This window comes from Myripristis murdjan, chromosome 13 (assembly GCF_902150065.1).
Source record: "Myripristis murdjan chromosome 13, fMyrMur1.1, whole genome shotgun sequence".
NCBI classification, from domain to species: Eukaryota; Metazoa; Chordata; class Actinopteri; order Holocentriformes; family Holocentridae; genus Myripristis; species Myripristis murdjan.
In genome coordinates, this window is record NC_043992.1 from 5,837,834 (window position 1) to 5,844,687 (window position 6,854).

General features: G+C 50.7%; 1 pseudogene; it reads left to right on the forward strand.

Annotated features, from left to right (window-relative positions):
* Nucleotides 1-940: 940 nt before the first annotated feature.
* Nucleotides 941-6,551, forward strand: LOC115370461 (uncharacterized; annotated as a pseudogene).
* The last annotated feature ends 303 nt before the right edge of the window (nucleotides 6,552-6,854 follow it).

Genomic DNA, 6,854 nt, shown 5'->3' on the forward strand with positions numbered 1-6,854 from the left:
TTCTTTAGTTTGGTATGGCACATGGTGGTTTGGTTTGTAGTGATTTTCTTTGGTTTGAGTTACTCCTTTTTTTTTTTTTTTTTTTTTTTTTTTTTTTTAGTCTGATCGCTGCACCCAGTATCCTTGTTCCTACCCTTTTTTTGTGTGTGTGTGTTGTAATGTTCTACCGCAATCAATTTTGTGGCCTATTTGGCACTCAAGCCGTGTACTTTGACATTTTTGTTTTCTTTTAACCCAGTACATTTTAACTAATAAACTTTTGTTAATACTTTTGGAAGTCCGTCTCCCATCCTCTATATTTAATTGGTGTGACGAATCTGTGTGACCTTCAGTCGTAAGGGTCTTGTTGAGTGTCCTGTACTTCCTGGGGTGCAATTCCCCAGGTGGCGTTGTCGGGCAACTTCCTCTTGCACCCCTCCATATCGCCACAAGTTGGTATTGTCGGCAGGATCCACTGTTAGAGGACAGAGACGTGACTTCCATTTTTTTGCTTTCTTTGTTTTTTTTTCCTGGTTCAGTAGTGTTTTGGGGGGTTTTCTCTTGTGTTGGGTTTTGTTAGGTTTTGTGGTGGTGTGTAGAGGCAGCGGTGGAGACGGAGCGGCAGCACTCCTACCAGTTGGTAACGTCAGATCTCCATTTTGAGGGTTGTGAGTGTTGGCTCCGTGGTTTGCTATGGAGGAAGAACTGCAGCACCTCAGAGAGTTGGTGGTGCAGCTTAAGGCAGATAATGAGCAGCTTTCTCGAGCGAGGGATGCTTCCCATGCCAGTTCCAGCAGAACTGACCCCTCTTCTATCACTTCAGGTGATAATCCTCCAGCTGCAGGTGCCAGCGCCACAGTCACTGAGCGGCTGATAGTTACCTAGAGATCGCAGGTGTCCCACATTTAATGGTAGGACTGGTATAGGTATAGTTGAGTGGAAAGAGGAGCTACAGGCATGTATGCGTGCCCACCACCTGTCAGTTCGCGACCAGGCCTTCTTCATCGTTGACCATCTGGACGGGGAGGCCAGAGAGGAGATCAAGTATCGCCCCCGTGTGGAGAGAGAGGATCCAGCCAAGGTTTTGGCTATCTTAACTGAGCTATATGGCTGTGTTCAGTCATATGTGACCTTGCAGCAATCCTTTTTCTCCAGGAAGCAGCAAGAAGGTGAGACATTACTGGAGTTTTCTTTGGCTCTGATGGCCCTCATGGGGCGTGTCAAGGAGTCAGCACCTGGTGGCCTGCCTAATGCAGAAACTCTTCTACGCGATCAGTTCGTGGAGCATGTGCTTGATGTTGCCCTTCACAGGGAGTTGAAGCAGTTGGTTCGCCGCCGCCCTACCGCTTCTCTGCTTGATCTACGTGGCGAGGCCATTAGATGGGAGCGGGAGGGGACCCCAGGGGGCGCTAGAGAGAGTAGCCATTCTCTTCCTTTGGCCTACGGCCTACAGTATGCAGTACAGGGTAGTTCTTGCCCCACCCCTCTGGTCTCACCCCATGACTCAGAGTTGAGTGAGGTGAAGGTACTCTTGAAGCGTCAACAGGAGCAGCTTGATCAACTTGCTCAGACCATGACTTCTTTGCAGGCCTGTTCTTTTCCATCTCGGCCTCCTCACAGCAGGCCCTTGATTTGCCGAAGGTGTCAACAACCTGGTCACTACGCCAGAGAATGTAATGGGGAGCGGGATCCCCCTCGTCCTCGTGCTGGCTCTGCTACTGGTCGGTCTTCTAATGTGGCTGGGTTTTCCCGCTCCTCACTCCAGCCGGAAAACTGAAGCCCACTGAGCTGCGGAGCCAAGGCTCAGATGGGGAGGTTGGAGGCTCACCACAAGAACTCTTTGATAGAATTGTGGCACCCTGTCCCCATCTTGATGTCGTGATGGGTGGGGTTACTGTCCCATGTTTGTTTGATAGCGGTTCTATGGTGTCCACGATCACTGAGAGCTTCTTCGCGGAACACTTTGCTCTATGGGGTCATGAACGTCTTGGGACTTGTAATTGGCTGCAGCTGCGGGCAGCTAATGGTCTTTGTATTCCATACATCGGCTATTTGGAGCTGGATGTGACCTTGTGTGGTAAGGTGGTCCCTGGTTGTGGGATTTTGGTAGTGAGAGACCCTCCTGATGCTGCATCCGCTGCCCCTGGGATCTTGGGGAGCAACATCATCCGTCGATGTTACCGGGAACTCTTTGCAGTGTATGGCCCTGCCCTTTTCGATTCTCCCTCAGTGGTTCAAGCTCCAGGTCCAGTCCTTGAAGCCCTGCAATGGTGCCATTGGACCGCCACTGAACCTCAGAGGAACGTCACTGGTTCTGCCAAGGTTCGGGGCAGACGGGCAGTACAAATACCTGGTGGAGTGATGAAATTGGTGGCAACTCCAGAGTCCAGCCTGCCAGGAGGGCTGCTGGCTTCCCCTTGTCTTGTCCAGGTTACCCGAGGTATGGCCTACATCCCGGTGGTCAACGTGGGGACGGCTGACGTTCTCCTCCACCCACGTACTGGCCTCAGTCAGCTTGCCCGCTGGCGTAACCGAGGTGAAGTCTACTACAGCTTCAGTTTCTTCCCAGGCAGTTGCTGGTGTGGCAAAGAGCAGGGTAGAATCTGTGGACCTGTCTACTTTAGCAGAGCAAGAGCAGAGGGAGGTGCATGCTCTGCTGCAGAAATATCGTGCAGTTTTCTCCACCCATGATGGTGACTTGGGTTGTACCAACCTCATTTCTCATGAAATCCCCTTGCTTGATGACACTCCAGTAAGACAGTGGTACCGACGGATTCCCCCATCTGAGTATGAGGAGGTGAAGGCTCACATTGATCAGTTGCTTGACGCCAAGGTGATTCGGGAGAGCAATAGCCCCTTTGCTTCCCCCATTGTTCTGGTTCGCAAAAAGGACGGTAGTCTCCGCATGTGTGTTGACTACCGCCTGCTTAATAGCAAGACGTGAAAGGACGCGTTCCCTCTACCTCGGATTGAGGAAAGCCTTGACACCCTTGCTGGAGCTCGCTGGTTCACCACCCTGGACTTAGCGAGTGGGTATAACCAGGTCCCTGTTGCAGAGCAGGACAAGCCAAAGACGGCCTTTTGTACACCCTTTGGTCTCTTCGAGTGGAACCGCATGCCATTTGGCTTGTGCAATGCCCCAAGCACCTTTCAATGGCTCATGCAAAGGATGTTTGGGGATCAACAGTGCCAGTCTCTGCTCTTGTATTTGGATGACATTATTGTGTTTTCTTCCTCAGTATCCCAGCACCTGCAGCGACTGGAGGTGGTTCTTAGTCAGCTGCAGGAGGAAGGCTTGAAAGTTAAACTGGAGAAGTGTGCCTTTTTCCAGAAGGAGGTCAGCTATCTGGGGCACATCATCTCCCGTCAAAGAGTGTCCACCGATCCTGCCAAGATTGAGGCAGTGGCCAAATGGTAGCGTACCCACCATGTGTCCGAGCTGCGGTCATTCTTGGGGTTCACCAGCTATTACAGGCGGTTTGTCGAGGGGTTCGCTAAGCTGGCAGGTCCCCTGCATAAGGTGGTGGCAGAACTGGCAGGTACACGGTCCAAGTGAGGCTCTGGGCGTGAGCTGAGTTCAGCCTGGACACCCCAGTGTGAGCAAAGCTTTGAGGCCTTAAAGGCCAGGTTGGTTTCGGCCCCGGTGTTGGCCTATGCAGACTTTTCATGCCCATTCATCTTGGAGGTTGATGCGAGTCACAGTGGCCTGGGGGCTGTCCTTACACAGGAGACTGATGAGGGTGTTCAGCCTGTAGCGTATGCCAGCAGAGGCCTCCGACCCACAGAGCGCAATATAGAAAACTACAGTTCAATGAAGTTGGAGTTTCTGGCGCTTAAGTGGGAGATGGGAGAGAAGTTTCGGGAGTACCTGTTGGGGCACAAGTGTGTAGTCTTCACAGACAACAACCCGTTGAGCTACCTTAACTCGGCTAAGTTGGGGGCCACAGAGCAGCGGTGGGCATCCCAATTAGCTGCCTTTGATTTTGAGATCAGGTATCGCTCCGGGCGCAGCAATAAGAACACCGATGCTCTCTCCCGGCAGTATCTGTCAGGGTCCAGTCTGGCTGAACATGCGCTACCTGGCACTTCGGTCCCACTGCTCTTCCAGCAAGCATCAGGCTCAGCCCCAGTGGTGCCTGCAGTCCAGTCACTGATGTCTATCTTCCACGGCCATTCTCCATCAGATCTCCGTTCCTTGCAGGAGGCAGATCCTCTTTTGCATGACCATTTCTTGCCCTTTTGGAGGAGGCGGGCCAAGCCTACTTTTGAGGAAAGGCAGCAACTTCCTACTTCTGCATTGACGCTTTTGAAGCAGTGGGACCGCTTGGTTGAGCAGGAGGGTGTGTTGTATTGCCGGACTTTCCGTTCGGATGGGGGAGAGGAGTACCTCCAGCTTGTCTTGCCTGCTGCCCTTGAAGAGGAGACTCTGACCCAGTTGCACCAAGATCATGGACACCAGGGCATCGAGCGCACCACTGAATTGGTGCGGCAGCGCTGTTACTGGCCTGGGATGTCCGCTGACATCAAGCGGTGGGTTCAGGCTTGTGAACGTTGCCAGGTGGCGAAAGATTCAGGGTCCGTGCCGCGTAGCTTCATGGGTCACTTGCTAGCATCTCGTCCCAACGAGATTGTTGCCATTGACTTTACGTTGTTGGAACCCTCCCGGAACGGGTTGGAGAACGTTCTGGTAATGACTGATGTGTTCAGCAAGTATACTGCAGCGGTCAGCAGGCAGCAACTGTGGCTCAGGTCTTGCTGACTGAATGGTTTTTCTGGTTTGATGTTCCAAGCCGCATTTCTCCTCAGAGAGAAAATAAACAGAGACACACAAATGGACATGGACAGTCACAGAATAAAGGGGCCACGGCAAGACAAGGACAACACGGACACAAAGGAGGACGCAAGTGCAACAGATGCGGGCGTGTGCATACCAAGGATGACAGATGTGCTGCACACAATGCTGAATGCCGCAACTGTAGGAAGCTGGGACACTTTGCGGTCGTTTGTCGCTCCCGTGTGGTCAGTGAGATCACTGCACCCTATGAGGATGAGGGTGACAGCCATTTCCTTGGGGAAATCACGGATGTAAATGACTCAAACGATGCATGGACTGTCAAACTGCCTATACAAGGTACGGAAATAGACTTTAAGATAGACACAGGAGCCGACACAACTGTGATATCTGAAAAGTCATACAACCAGCTAAGCCATAAGCCCAAACTGAGAACCCCAGTGAGTAAGCTAGACAGCCCAGGGGGTAAGCTGCACTGTATGGGTTATTTCACAGCTACTGCCAGGTGGAAAGATAGGGAGTTTAGGTTTAAAATAAACGTGACAAAGGGCTCCAGCCACCTGTTGGGTCGTAATGTAGCTATCGCTATGGACTTAGTAAAGAGAATAGAGGAGATTAAACACACAGTGCAAGTGCTTGATTCGGAAGAGGTTGGTAAACTGAAAATAAAGCCAATCAAAATCCGTCTGAAGGCAGATGCTGTACTTTACAGCGTGAACACCGCTAGGCGCATATCGGTGCCTATGCTCCCAAAGGTGAAAAAGGAGCTTGAACGTATGGTAGCCAACGGAGTGATACAGCCAGTGAAAGAGCCTACAGAGTGGTGTGCTCTGATGGTTGCTGTACCCAGAAGGAACAAAGACGCTCCACCTAGGATATGTGTTGACCTAAAAAGGCTAAATAAAGCAGTGAAGAGGGAGAAATATGTTCTTCCCACAATAGATGACATCCTACCCAAACTCGCAGGTGCCAAAGTGTTCTCACCCCTCGATGCAGCGAGTGGGTTTTGGCAAATCCCATTAGATAGTGAGAGCTCCAAACTTACTTTTACTTTTACTTACATTTATAACGCCCTTTGGCAGGTACTATTTCAATAGACTGCCATTTGGTATCACAAGTGCGCCTGAAATATTTCAGCGTGACCATGACGGCGTGGCTATCTACATAGATGATATTCTCATTTTTTCGGACACGCCTGAAACACATGAAGTGAGACTCCAGAAAACCCTGGACACTCTTAAGAGTGCGGGATTAAAACTAAATCATGAGAAAGCGTCAGCGTCGACTCAACTATCTCGGACATTGCATCGACAAGCATGGCATTCGTCCAGATGAAGCCAAAGTCAAAGCTGTCACTGAGCTTCAGCCACCAAGCAGCGTCTCCGACTTGAAGAGGATTCTCAGAATGATCCACTACTTGGGCCAGTATTTGCCAAACCTGTCAGAGACTGCAAAGCCTCTCAACGACCTAGTCAAGGCTGACGCAACATGGACTTGGAGTGCAGTACAAGAGGAAGCCTTCAAGAAGGTGAAAAGGCTCGTCACAGAGTCTCCTGTGCTGGCATTCTATGATGTGAATAGGCCAACTGTTGTTAGCGCAGATGCTAGTAGTTATGGCATAGGGGGAGTCATACTACAGGAACATGATGGTCAGCTAAAACCCGTTAGCTTTTGTTCTGGAACACTTTCTGATGCTGAACAGCGCTACGCGCAAATAGAGAAGGAGTGTCAGCTGCAGTCTGGGCTTGTGAGAAATTTAGCAGATATCTTTATGGCCTAGACTCATTCACACTACAGAGCGATCATAAGCCCCTCATTCCTCTCATTAACTGTAAAGACCTTCACACAGTGCCAATGAGGTGCCAAAGGTTACTGTTAAGGATGATGCGCTACAACCAGGGGCGGACTGGGACAAAAAATCGGCCCGGGCATTTTGGACCAGACCGGCCCACCACATTCGATAACGCACACTTTTCCGGTCTTTTTGCTCTCTTAAATGTGTATAACAACTGTGCAACTCTTTAAAACCATAATGCCATGCAATTAGTTAGCTGTCATCAGCAGTGTTGGGCACGTTACTTTG